Source organism: Megalopta genalis, chromosome 10 (genome assembly GCF_051020955.1).
Source record: "Megalopta genalis isolate 19385.01 chromosome 10, iyMegGena1_principal, whole genome shotgun sequence".
Taxonomy (NCBI): Eukaryota; Metazoa; Arthropoda; class Insecta; order Hymenoptera; family Halictidae; genus Megalopta; species Megalopta genalis.
In genome coordinates, this window is record NC_135022.1 from 7282963 (window position 1) to 7295979 (window position 13017).

Genomic DNA, 13017 nt, shown 5'->3' on the forward strand with positions numbered 1-13017 from the left:
AGAACGGACAGGACACATGCTGGACTGGCGAGAAAGCGTGTTCTTCCGCTCGCGCTAGGCATTTCGATTTCTGACACCTCTTGATTTAAAAAATCAGTTTTTTGATAGTTTTCTCTCTCCACTGGGCTATTCATTTTAGCCACAGTTTTCAAGTGGTGCGATTTGCTTCCAAATCTTACAGATGCATTTTAAAAAATTTTTCCATCGCTCGGACAGAAGAGTCGATTGCTCAGTGAGTACGAGTATACATACAAAGTGCATACGGGTAGCCAACCCCGTAGGGCTTGCCACATATGGGCCATTCGGTCAAATACACCGACCCGTGGCCACGCTGTGTGGAGAAAAGTCCGTAACGTAAACGGCACGATACAGTCAGGACCGAAGCCCTGAAGGAGCTCTGAGACAGCTTCTCGACCGAGATCGTAGAATTGGCCCAAAACCCACTCTGCTCCGTCCGCCTCGCACGGACCGTGTATCTCTTATAGATACCGAACGGCCGGCAAGGACGACGGCGCCGCCGGCCGAATAGCACGCGTGCTTATGAGTGTAAACCGCCGCGGCAACAGACCGCCCGGCCGTGCTGTTGTAACATAGCGCGTGAACGAACGAAAAAAAAATTTATAGTAAACATTAAAATAAATTACACTACCGTAAACTAGACAAAAAATTACACATTTTCTCCCAATATGAAAATTTTCAAAAACTTTTCAAAGTCCCATCGCATCGAGTAAACTTTTTTAATAACGCTTCCGCACGATTCTAAATGCTTAATCCATATGTGAAATCGTTCACTGATCACGAATATCGTATTTAAAAAAATTACAAAAATTTATTTTTCAAAATAATCAAAAAAACCGAAAAATCACAAGAGTAAAGTACCATTATTTTAAACAATATGTCGTTCTAAATGCTTAATCCCTATGTAAAAAAGTTATTTAAGCAAGAATATGTAATTGAAAAAAATTAGAAAAATTTATTTTAGCCTTAAATCGAAAATAATGGGGAAACCGGAGCTGTTCGAAGCGCCGAGACGCGCCGCGTACCCCCCCCCCCCCGTGTCCGCTACCTTGTCGTGGTGGGGGGCTTCGTGCCCTAATGATCCTCAAGGCTGTGCCGGCGGGGATTTTATTCCCTGGCAGGTTCTACCTAGCCGGAGTGGCTTGGGGTGAGGGGCCAACTGAAGTCGGACACATACCGTAAACCTGTGGTCATGTTTTACAGGAACGGGGGTCTTGCCTTAACCGGCCGGACCGCGAGGATGACAACCTCTTTAAAAAATCCCTAGCCCCAAGGGCTCTACCGCGCGGGCTCTACCCACAAGGGTCCGTGTTAGGACCACTCCTGTGGGACCTGGGATATAACGCAGCCCTGGAGAAGGCCTCCCTGCCCGACGGTGCCACCCTTGTCTGCTATGCGGACGACACGTTGGTGGTCACCGTCGGGGACACCTTCGAGAGGACCATCCGACGAGCGGAGGTTGCGGTGGCAGCCGTCGTCGCGAAGATCCACGATCTGGGGCTGAAGATGGCCCCGGAGAAGGCCGAGGCCGTCTGGTTTGGACGGCCTCTGTCGCGGCCACCGGCCGGATCGTGGATCTGGGTTGGAGGAGCCTGCGTCGAGGTGAAGTCCGAGATCAAGTATCTCGGACTGATCCTCGACAGCCACTGGAGATTCGGGGCGCATTTCGGCCGCCTCGTCCCCCGAGTTGAGAGGGCGGCGGCCTCGCTCGGCCGCCTGTTGCCCAATCTCGGGGGACCGGATAACATGGTGCGTCGCCTATACCTAGGCGTGGTGCGGTCCATGGCCTTGTACGGCGCCCCGATCTGGGCGCCGTCCGCGAGGGCAAGCCGGCGCATCACTTTGTTGTTGCGCCGGCTTCAGAGACAAATGGCCCTTCGTCTCATACGAGGTTACCGCACCACGTCTACCGTGGCGGCGCTTGCTCTGGCGGGAGAAATTCCCTTCGAGCTGCAGGCGGCGATGCGCGCCTATGTTTATAGGCGCATATGCATCGCTGGCCGGGCTCGGGGGGACCCGCCGGAGCAGGAGGCGGTCCAGTGCTTCGAGCTCCAGGCTCGGGGACTTGCGCTCGCCAGATGGCATGCGGAGCTTTGTTCCCATGCCGGCGAGCGCGTCCCTGGTGCTCTCCTGCCGCACTTCACCTCGTGGCGGGAGAGGCGGTTTGGCAGGCTCACCTACCGTGCGACGTAGGTGTTCACCGGGCATGGCTGCTTCGGTGTCTACCTGTGTCGCATCGGTCGGGAAGCGACGACGGTGTGCCACCACTGTGGCGCGGAGGAGGACTCGGCGCAGCATACACTGGAGGTATGCCCCGCATTTTCAGTGCTGCGCCGAGTCCTAAGACGGGAAGTTGGTCGCGACCTCGCTCTCTCCAGCTTAGTTGGGGCCATGCTGGAGAGGCCGAGAAAAATGGGCGGCAGCCATCGCCTTCTGCGAAGAGGTGATGCTGCAGAAGGAGGCTGCCGAGCGGGGTCGCCGTGAGCGGGGGGTGCGGCGTGTGCGCCCACGCCTAGAGCCCCCCCCCCCGAGCAGATGAGAGTAGGCGGGCGGCGGGTGTACCAGATTACTGGTTTAATTGCCCGCCGCCCGCCACCCCCCCCCCACAACTGAAGCTGTCCACCCCATATTGGGAGTGACGAGGCGGTGTGGGGTGCGGTCCCCCGCACCGCCGAAGCAAGATGATTCATGGGGGGAGTATAAATCTCCCCCCCCGGGACGCGGCCGGCCACCGCCGTTCCATCCTGGTGGCCGGCCAGGCGAGGGGGAGCCGCGGTTGTGTTCTTTGAGAGTTCCCGTGGCTCCCCCGCTACTCGCCAGCGCCCTAGGCCGCCGTGGGGGTTTTTGCGGGTCAAACCCCGCACTACCACCGCCCCGCCCTTCGGGCGGGACAGGGGTGTCTCACCAGCAGATTTCCCCCATGTTAAACAAAAAAAAAAAGACGCGCCGCGTACGCCCGAATATTTTCCAAGTCCCCAACGTACCGATCAAGAGTAAAGTAGCATTTTCCTACATTAGATTTCGTTCTAAATGCGTAATTTCTATGTAAAAACTTTATCTAAGCAAGAATATCGTACTTTGAAGAAAATCTAATGGTAGGTTTTTTCAGAAATTTGAAAAAACCGAAAAATCACTAGAGTAAAGCGCCATTTTCTGACTTTAGATTTCGTTCTAAATACTTAATTCTAATGTAAAATCGTTAGTTAAGCAAGATTCTCGTATTTAAAAAATCTAATGACAGGTTTTTTCATAAAATTGAAACAACCGAAAAATCACAAGAGAAAAGTGCCATTTTCTGACATTAGATATAGCTCTAAATACTTAATTCTAATGTGGAATCGTTATTTAAGCAAGATTCTCGTATTTAAAAAATCTAATGATAGGTTTTTTCAGAAAATTGAAAAAACCGAAAAATCGCAAGAGTAAAGTGCCATTTTCTGACTTTCGATTTCGTTCTAAAAACGTAATTCTAATGTAAAATCGTTAGTTAATCAAGATTCTCGTATTTAAAAAAATCTAATGACTGGTTTTTTCAGAAAATTGAAAAAACCGAAAAATCACAGAATTAAAGTGCCATTTTCTGACATTAGATTTGGTTCTAAATGCTTACTCCCTATGTAAAAACGTTATTTAAGCAAGAATATCGTACTTTGAAGAAAATCTAATTGTAGGTTTTTTCAGAAATTTGAGAAAACCGAAAAATCACTAGAGTAAAGCGCCATTTTCTGACTTTAGATTTCGTTCTAAATACTGAATTCTAATGTAAAATCGTTAGCTAAGCAAGATTCTCGTATCTAAAAAAATCTAATGACAGGTTTTTTCATAAAATTGAAAAAATCGAAAAATCACTAGAGTAAAGCGCCATTTTCTGACTTTAGATTTCGTTCTAAATACTTAATTCTAATGTAAAATCGTTAGTTAAGCAAGATTCTCCCCCCCGTGTCCGCTACCTTGTCGTGGTGGGGGGCTTCGTGCCCTAATGATCCTCAAGGCTGTGCCGGCGGGGATTTTATTCCCTGGCAGGTTCTACCTAGCCGGAGTGGCTTGAGGTGAGGGGCCAACTAAAGTCGGACACATACCGTAAACCTGTGGTCATGTTTTACAGGAACGGGGGTCTTGCCTTAACCGGCCGGACCGCGAGGATGACAACCTCTTTAAAAAATCCCTAGCCCCAAGCAGTGTTGCGCGGTGAAGAGGGCGTAGCTGGAGTAAGCGCCAGCTATGGTTGGTGGGTGCACCAATCGTTAGCGGACAACCCCGGGGTACCTGGCGACCCCCCGGGCGTATTAGCCTTCCCCGGGTATGGCGGCTCTACCCGGGGTGACCTCTTTTCCGACCATTCTCGTGGGATCAACTATGGATTGTTCACAAATTAAAAAAACCGGGGAGGGGGGTAACGAGAGGAAGGAGGAGGCGCGCGTGGCTAGCGTGCGCCTCGAGCGCATGGATGGGTCGGTGTTGCGGGAAGGTCAGCGGACCTCTCTCGCGGCAGAGAGAGGTCCGCTGTGGACCTTGGCGAGTGCGATGGGGGAGAGGAGTCCGACCACTCGGTCTCCTCTCACCGCTCTTCGCAGAGCGCCCCTGGCTCCTCAACAGGGAGGAAGAGGGGAAGACCGCCGACTACTGGTCAGTACGTTGGCCTCTATGAGGCGAAACGTAAGCTGACGGAGGCCAACAGGGGCCTCATCGCGGCAATTTTTGACCCGGTGGCCCCGGGGCCGCAGCCCGGGAGATCGGTCGACCCGCTTCCGGACGAGGTGGAAATCGCTGCGAATCTTCGCAGCCGTCCGACGCGGGAGATAGCGGCGTCGATAATGGAGAGCCTGGCCGAAGTGGCCAAGATCTCTAATGCGACAAGGGAGTTGCGGCCAGTCACGGTGCGGATCCTGCAAGCGGCGGCCCTGAACAGCCGGGCGGGCGTTGCGGAGCTGACAATGAGGTCAGCTTCCGACGCCACCCGGCTGTTTGAAGCGGAAAACGCTCTCCTTAGGGAGCAGATGGCGGAGTTGCGGACCGAGGTGGCCCGACTCCGTCAGGCGGTGGAAACGAGGCCGGCAGCAGTCGAGATGCCTCCGCCGCCGGCCCCTGAGGGGGGCACAGGGCCGCTGCTGAGCGCCGGCGCACGAGGGCCCCAACGCCCTGGACGAGGGAAGCCCTTGCCGGCGTCCGCAGCGGTGCAAGCAAATTTGCTGGCACAGATTGGCTCCCTGATCGATGCCAAGCTGGCATCGTTCAGGAGGGAGCTGATCCCGCGGGTGCAGGATCCGCGGTCGGTGCCACCCGTGCCATCCACCCCCAGCCTGTCGATAGACAGGAAAGGGGGGAAAAAGGGTGGCAATAGAGGAGGGGCTGCGGCCGCTAAGGCGGCACAGATGCAGCCCCCACAGCAGAGGGCTGCCTCTGCTGTTGCGCCGCCCTCCACCGCACCTCCAACTGAGGTGTGGTCGAAGGTTGTTGGCCGAAAGGCCAAAAAGGCGGCTGCCGCAGTTAAACCTGCGGCGGCTGCCAGGGCCTCTTCGACCGGGAGGGCGGCGAAACGGGTGGCACCGGGTGCCCCCAAGAGGGCTCCCCTGCCGCCGCGTCCGCCCCGCACGGCTGCCGTCACGATAACGGTACCGGCCGGCGGGGCTATGACGTATGCCGAGGCAATGGCCACTGCCAGGTCAAAAGTTGACCTGGCAGAGATTGGCATTGTCTCGATGAAGCCGAGGAGGGCGGTGACGGGGGCTCTAATTTTGGAGATCCCCGGCGCCGACGGGGCTGCCAAAGCCACCGCCCTTGCCACGAAAGTGGCCGAAGCGCTGGCAGGCACCGGCGTGAAGGTCGCGCGCCCGGTAAACAAGACCGACCTTAGGGTGCGCGGCCTGGTCGATTCGACCACGCCGGCTGAGGTTGCCGCGGCAGTTGCCCGTGTGGGAGGGTGCGACGAGGGGGAGGTGAGGACCGGCGAAGTCCGGTCTTCCCCCTCGGGACTTGGCACCCTTTGGGTCCAGTGCCCTACTGCGGCTGCACGCAAAGTTGCGGTTGCGGGAAGGCTTACTGTGGGCTGGACCCAGGCGACGGTCGAGGCACTCAGCGCCCGGCCCCTGCAGTGCTATCGCTGCCTTGGCCTAGGCCACACTAGGCAGCGATGCACTGCGGCCGAGGACCGGTCCGAATGCTGCTTCGGATGCGGCAGTCTGGACCACAAGGTGGCTGGCTGCACGGCGAAGCCTAACTGCCCGCTCTGTGCGGGAGCAGGCAAGCCGGCCGGCCACCGCCTCGGTAGCCGGACGTGCCCTGCCAGCGCGAAACGCGGCAGGGGAAGCAAGGGGAGGAAAACCGCGGTGGCCAAGGCGGCGGCCACCGTGGCAACTAAGCCGAAGGTGGCACCAAAAGGTGTCACCATCGCGCCCGCGGGGGCGGATGGGGCCAAAGAGGCCCCAGACGCCACCGCTCCCGCGGCGGCGATGGATGTAGAGGCCTGCCCATAATGGGGCCCAAGGGCCCTATAATACAGGCCAACCTGAACCGCTCGGCCAGGGCACAGGACCTTCTGGTGCAATTCCTGGCCGAGCGGGGTGCCGGGTTGGCCGTAGCGGCGGAGCCGTACAGGATTCCCGACCATCCACATTGGATGGGGGACCTGAGCGGCTCCGCCGTTATAATATGGGCAGGCCGGCCGGGATCCCCGGCGTGCTCCGTTATCGAGCGCGGCCGGGGATACCTGGCCGTTGACTGGGGCGGCACCGCGGCTGTGGCGATCTACGCACCTCCAAGGTGGTCCCTCGAGGTGTTCGAGCAGTATCTGGACGGGGTGGGGAGATGCGTCTCCCGCTGCCAGCCCCGTCCGGTGCTGGTCCTGGGGGACTTCAACGCCAAGTCGCCGGCTTGGGGTTCCCCCGGGACAAACCCGAGGGGCCGGGAGGTGCTTGATTGGGCGGCGGGACTCGAGCTCCGTCTTTTAAATACGGGCTCGGTCCATACGTGCGTGCGGCATAATGGGGGGTCCATCGTTGACCTTTCATGGGCAACGCCCCCCGCCGCGCGCCGTATTACGGGGTGGAGGGTGGCGGAGGAGGTCGAGACACTGTCAGACCACAGGTACATTGTTCTCGGCCTTTCCGCCGCCCCATCGACACCCCGACGTCGCCCCGCTGATGAGGGATCGCCTCGGCCGCGGTGGGCGCTAAAGCGCCTCGACCAGGACGCTCTGATGGCGGCAGCCCACGTCGTGGCCTGGCCGGCAACACCGTCGCCATGCCCCGGGCCAGCGTTTTCCCGAGGAAGGCGGTGTACTGGTGGTCGCGCGCGATAGCGGATTTGCGCACAGAGTGCGTTCGCGCGCGACGCCAGTGCGCCCGCGCCCGTCGACGACGACGTTCCGACGTGGAGCTGGCTATCCAGCTGTATGGGCGATACAGAGAGAGGGTGGTCGCCCTGCAGCTGGCCATCAGGCAGGCAAAGAGCCAGGCCTGGCGCGACCTTCTCGGCACTATTAACCGAGACCCATGGGGGCGCCCATACAAAATGGCGATGGGACGATTGCGTCCCTGGGCGCCCCCTGTGACGGAGAGCCTGGATCCGGGGATGCTCGGACGGGTCGTGGACGCGCTGTTCCCCGTCAGCGGGGAGGCGTCCCGGCCCGTCCCTCAGCTAGAGGGACATGAGTGGTCCCCGGATCTGGAGGTCGCGCCGGAGGAAATGGCCGGGGTAGTCAAATGGCTTCGGGGCAAGAATACTGCCCCGGGGCCGGACGGTATCCCCGGCCCGGTCTGGCTGCTTGCCATGAGCGTCCTGGGTGAGAGGCTGAGAGGCCTCTACTCCGGGCTCCTGAGGTCCGGGGTGTTCCCGGACCTCTGGAGGGGAAGTCGGATGGTCCTCTTAAGGAAGGATGGGGGGCCTGCGGATTCTCCCTCCGCGTACCGGCCCATTTGCCTCCTGGACGAGGTGGGCAAGATCTTTGAAAAGATCATTGCTGCCCGCCTCGCCAGGCACCTGTCCCGCGTTCGCCCCGATCTGGCGGACTGCCAGTTCGGCTTCCGGGAGGGGCGATCGACGGTCGATGCAATTGACCGTCTAAAGTCCCTCTCGGACAATGCCGAGGCACGGGGCGGGGTGTGCGTGGCGGTGTCGATCGACATCGTCAATGCATTTAACACCCTGCCCTGGTCCGCCATTAGGGAGGCCCTGGTTGAACACCAGGTGCCTCCCTATCTGAGGCGGGTGATCGGGGCCTACCTGCGGGGCAGGTGGGTGGAATACCCGGGCCGGTATGGGACGATACGGAGGGAAGTGGACTGCGGGGTCCCACAGGGGTCCGTGTTAGGACCACTCCTGTGGGACCTGGGATATAACGCAGTCCTGAAGGCCCCCCTGCCCGACGGTGCCACTCTCGTCTGCTATGCAGACGACACATTAGTGGTCGCCGTCGGGGACACCTTCGAGAGGACCATCCGACGAGCGGAGGTTGCGGTGGCAGCCGTCGTCGCGAGGATCTACGATCTGGGGCTGAAGGTGGCCCCGGAGAAGGCCGAGGCCGTCTGGTTTGGACGGCCTCGGTCGCGGCCACCGGTCGGATCGTGGATCCGGGTTGGAGAAGCCTGCGTCGAGGTGAAGTCTGAGATCAAGTATCTCGGACTGATCCTCGACAGCCACTGGAGGTTCGGAGCGCATTTCGGCCGCCTCGTCCCCCGAGTTGAGAGGGCGGCGGCTGCGTTAGGCCGCCTGTTGCCCAATCTCGGGGGGCCGGGCGATATGGTGCGCCGCCTATACCTGGGCGTGGTGCGGTCCATGACCTTATGTGGCGCCCCGATTTGGGCGCCGTCCGTGAGGGCAAACCGGCGTTCGTTTGTTCGTTTGTTCGCTTGTTCGTTTGTTCGTTTGTTCATTTGCTCATTTGTTCATTTGTCCATTTGTTCATTTGTTCATTTGTTCATTTGTTCATTTGTTCATTTGTTCATTTGTTCATTTGTTCAGTTGTTCATTTGTTCATTTGTTCGTTTGTTCATTTGTTCGTTTGTTCATGTGTTCGTTTGTTCAATTGTTCGTTTGTTCATTTGTTCGTTTGTTCGTTTGTTCATTTGTTCGTTTGTTCATTCGTTCGTTTGTTCATTCGTTCGTTTGTTCATTTGTTCATTTGTTCATTTGTTCATTTGTTCATTTGTTCATTTAGAACGAAATCTAATGTCAGAAAATGGCAGTTTACACTTGTGATTTTTCGGTTTTTTCAATTTTCTGAAAGAATCTATCATTTGATTTTCTTCAAAGTCCGATATTCTTGCTTAAATGACGTTTTTACATAGGGATTATGCAATTAGAACGAAATCTAATGTCAGAAAATGGCACTTTACTCCTGTGATTTTTCGGTTTTTTCAATTTTCTGAAAAAACCTGTCATCAGATTTTTAAATACGAGAATCTTTCTTAACTACCGATTTTACCTTAGCATTAAGTATTTAGAACGAAATGTAATGTCAGAAAATGGCGCTTTACTCTAGTGATTTTTCGGTTTTTTCAACTTTCTGTAAAAACCAATCATTAGATTTTCTTCAAAGTACGATATTCTTGCTTAAATATCGTTTCTACATAGGGATTAAGCATTTAGAACGAAATCTAATGTCAGAAAATGGCACTTTACTCTTGTGATTTTTCGGTTTTTTCAATTTTCTGAAAGAATCTATCATTAGATTTTTTAAATACGACAATCTTGCTTATATAACAATTTTACAATAGAATTAAGTTTTTAGAACGAAATGTAATGTCAGAAAATGTCACTTTACTCTTGTGAATTTTCGGTTTTTTCAATTATCTGAAAAATCCTATCATTAGATTTTCTTCAAAATACGATATTCGTGCTTAAATACGTTTTTACATAGGGATTAAGCATTTAGAACGAAGTCTAATGTCAGAAAATGGCACTTTACTCTTTTGATTTTACGGATTCTTCAATTTTTGAAAAAACCTATCATTAGAATGTTTAAATACGAGAATCTTGCTTAACTACCGATTTTACCTTAGCATTAAGTATTTAGAACGAAATGTAATGTCAGAAGATGGCGCTTTACTCTAGTGATTTTTCGGTTTTCCCAAATTTCTGAAAAATCCAAACATTAGATTTTCTTCAAAGTACGACATTCTTCCTTAAATAACGTTTCTACTTAGGGATTAAGCATTTAGAACGAATTCTAACGTCAGAAAATTGCGCTTTACTCTAGTGATTTTTCGGTTTTTTCTAATTTCTGAAAGAATCAATCATTAGATTTTCTTCAAAGTCCGATATTCTTGCTTAGATAACGTTTTTACATAGGGATTAAGCATGTAGAACGAAAAGTAATGTCAGAAAATGGCACTTTGCTCTTGTGATTTTTCGGTTTTTCCAATTTTCTGAAAGAATCTATCATTAGATTTTTTAAATACGACAATCTTGCTTATATAACAATTTTACATTAGAATTAAATTTTTAGAACGAAATGTAATGTCAGAAAATGTCACTTTACTCTTGTGAATTTTCGGTTTTTTCAATTATCTGAAAAATCCTATCATTAGATTTTCTTCAAAATACGATATTCGTGCTTAAATAACGTTTTTACATAGGGATTGAGCAGTTAGGACGAAATCTAATGTCAGAAAATGGAACTTTACTCTTGTGAATTTTCGGTTTTTCCAATTTTCTGAAAAAACCTATCATCAGATTTTTTAAATACGAGAATCTTGCTTAACTAACGATTTTACATTAGAATTAGGTATTGAGTACGAAATATAATGTCAGAAAATGGCGCTTTACTCTAGTGATTTTTCGGTTTTTTCAACTTTCTGTAAAAACCAATCATTAGATTTTCTTCAAAGTACGATATTCTTGCTTAAATATCGTTTTTACATAGGGATTAGGCATTTAGAACGAAATCTAATGACAGAAAATGGCACTTTACTCTTGTGAATTTCGGTTTTTCCAATTTTCTGAAAAAACCTATCATTAGATTTTCTTCAAGACACAATATTCTTGCTTAGATAACGTTTTTACATAGGGATTGGGCATTTAGAACGAAATCTAATGTCAGAAAATGGCAGTTTACACTTGTGATTTCTCGGTTTTTTCAAATTTCTGAAAAAACCTACAATTAGATTTTCTTCAAAGTACGATATTCTTGCTTAAATAACGTTTTTACATAGGGAGTAAGCATGTAGAACGAAATGTAATGTCAGAAAATGGCACTTTGCTCTTGTGATTTTTCGGTTTTTCAAATTTTCTGAAAAAACCTATCATTAGATTTTTTAAATACGAGAATCTTGCTTAACTAACGCTTTTACATTAGAATTAGGTATTGAGTACGAAATGTGATGTCAGAAAATGGCACTTTACTCTTGTGATTTTTCTGTTTTTTTCAATTTTCTGAAAAATCCTATCATTAGATTTTCTTCAAAATACGATATTCGTGCTTAAATAACGTTTTTACATAGGGATTAAGCATTTAGAACGAAATGTAATGTCAGAAAATGGCACATTACTCTTGTAATTTTTCGGTTTTTTTCAATTTTCTGAAAAATCCTATCATTAGATTTTCTCCAAAAAAGCTATTCGTGCTTAAATAACGTTTTTACATAGGGATTAAGTATTTAGAACGAAGTCTAATGTCAGAAAATGTCACTTTACTCTTGTGAATTTTCGGTTTTTTCAATTTTCTGAAAAAGCCTATCATTAGATTTTCTTCAAAATACGATATTCCTGCTTAAATAACGTTTTTACATAGGGATTAAGCATGTAGAACGAAATGTAACGTCAGAAAATGGCACTTTACTCTTGTGAATTTTCGGTTTTTTCAATTATCTGAAAAATCCTATCATCAGATTTTTTAAATACGAGAATCTTGCTTAATTAACGCTTTTACATTAGAATTAGGTATTGAGTACGAAATGTAATGTCAGAAAATGTCACACTACTCTTGTGAATTTTCGGTTTTTTCAATTTTCTGAAAAAACCTATCATTAGATTTTCTTCAAAATACGATATTCGTGCTTACATAACGTTTTTACATAGGGATTAAGCATGTAGAACGAAATGTAACGTCAGAAAATGGCACTTTGCTCTTGTGATTTTTCGGTTTTTCCAATTTTCTGAAAAAACCTATCATTAGATTTTCTTCAAGACACAATATTCTTGCTTAGATAACGTTTTTACATAGGGATTAAGCATTTAGAACGAAATCTAATGTCAGAAAATGACACTTTACTCTTGTGATTTTACGGTTTTTCCAATTTTCTGAAAAAACCTATCATTAGATTTTCTTCAAAGTACGATAATCCTGCTTAAATAACGTTTTTACATAGGGATTGAGCAGTTAGGACGAAATATTATGTCAGAAGATGGCACTTTACTCTTGTGAATTTTCGGTTTTTTCAATTATCTGAAAAAACCTATCATCAGATTTTTTAAATACGAGAATCTTGCTTAACTAACGCTTTTACATTAGAATTAGGTATTGAGTACGAAATGTAATGTCAGAAAATGTCACACTACTCTTGTGAATTTTCGGTTTTTTCAATTTTCTGAAAAAACCTATCATTAGATTATCTTCAAAGTACGATATTCCTGCTTAAATAACGTTTTTACATAGGTACTGAGCAGTTAGGACGAAATCTAATGTCAGAAAATGGCACTTTACTCTTGTGAATTTTCGGTTTTTTCAATTATCTGAAAAAACCTATCATCAGATTTTTTAAATACGAGAATCTTGCTTAACTAACGCTTTTACATTAGAATTAGGTATTGAGTACGAAATGTAATGTCAGAAAATGGCACTTTACTCTTGTGATTTTTCTGTTTTTTTCAATTTTCTGAAAAATCCTATCATTAGATTTTCTTCAAAATACGATATTCGTGCTTAAATAACGTTTTTACATAGGGATTAAGCATGTAGAACGAAATGTAACGTCAGAAAATGGCACTTTGCTCTTGTGATTTTTCGGTTCTTCCAATTTTCTGAAAAAACCTATCATTAGATTTTCTTCAAGACACAATATT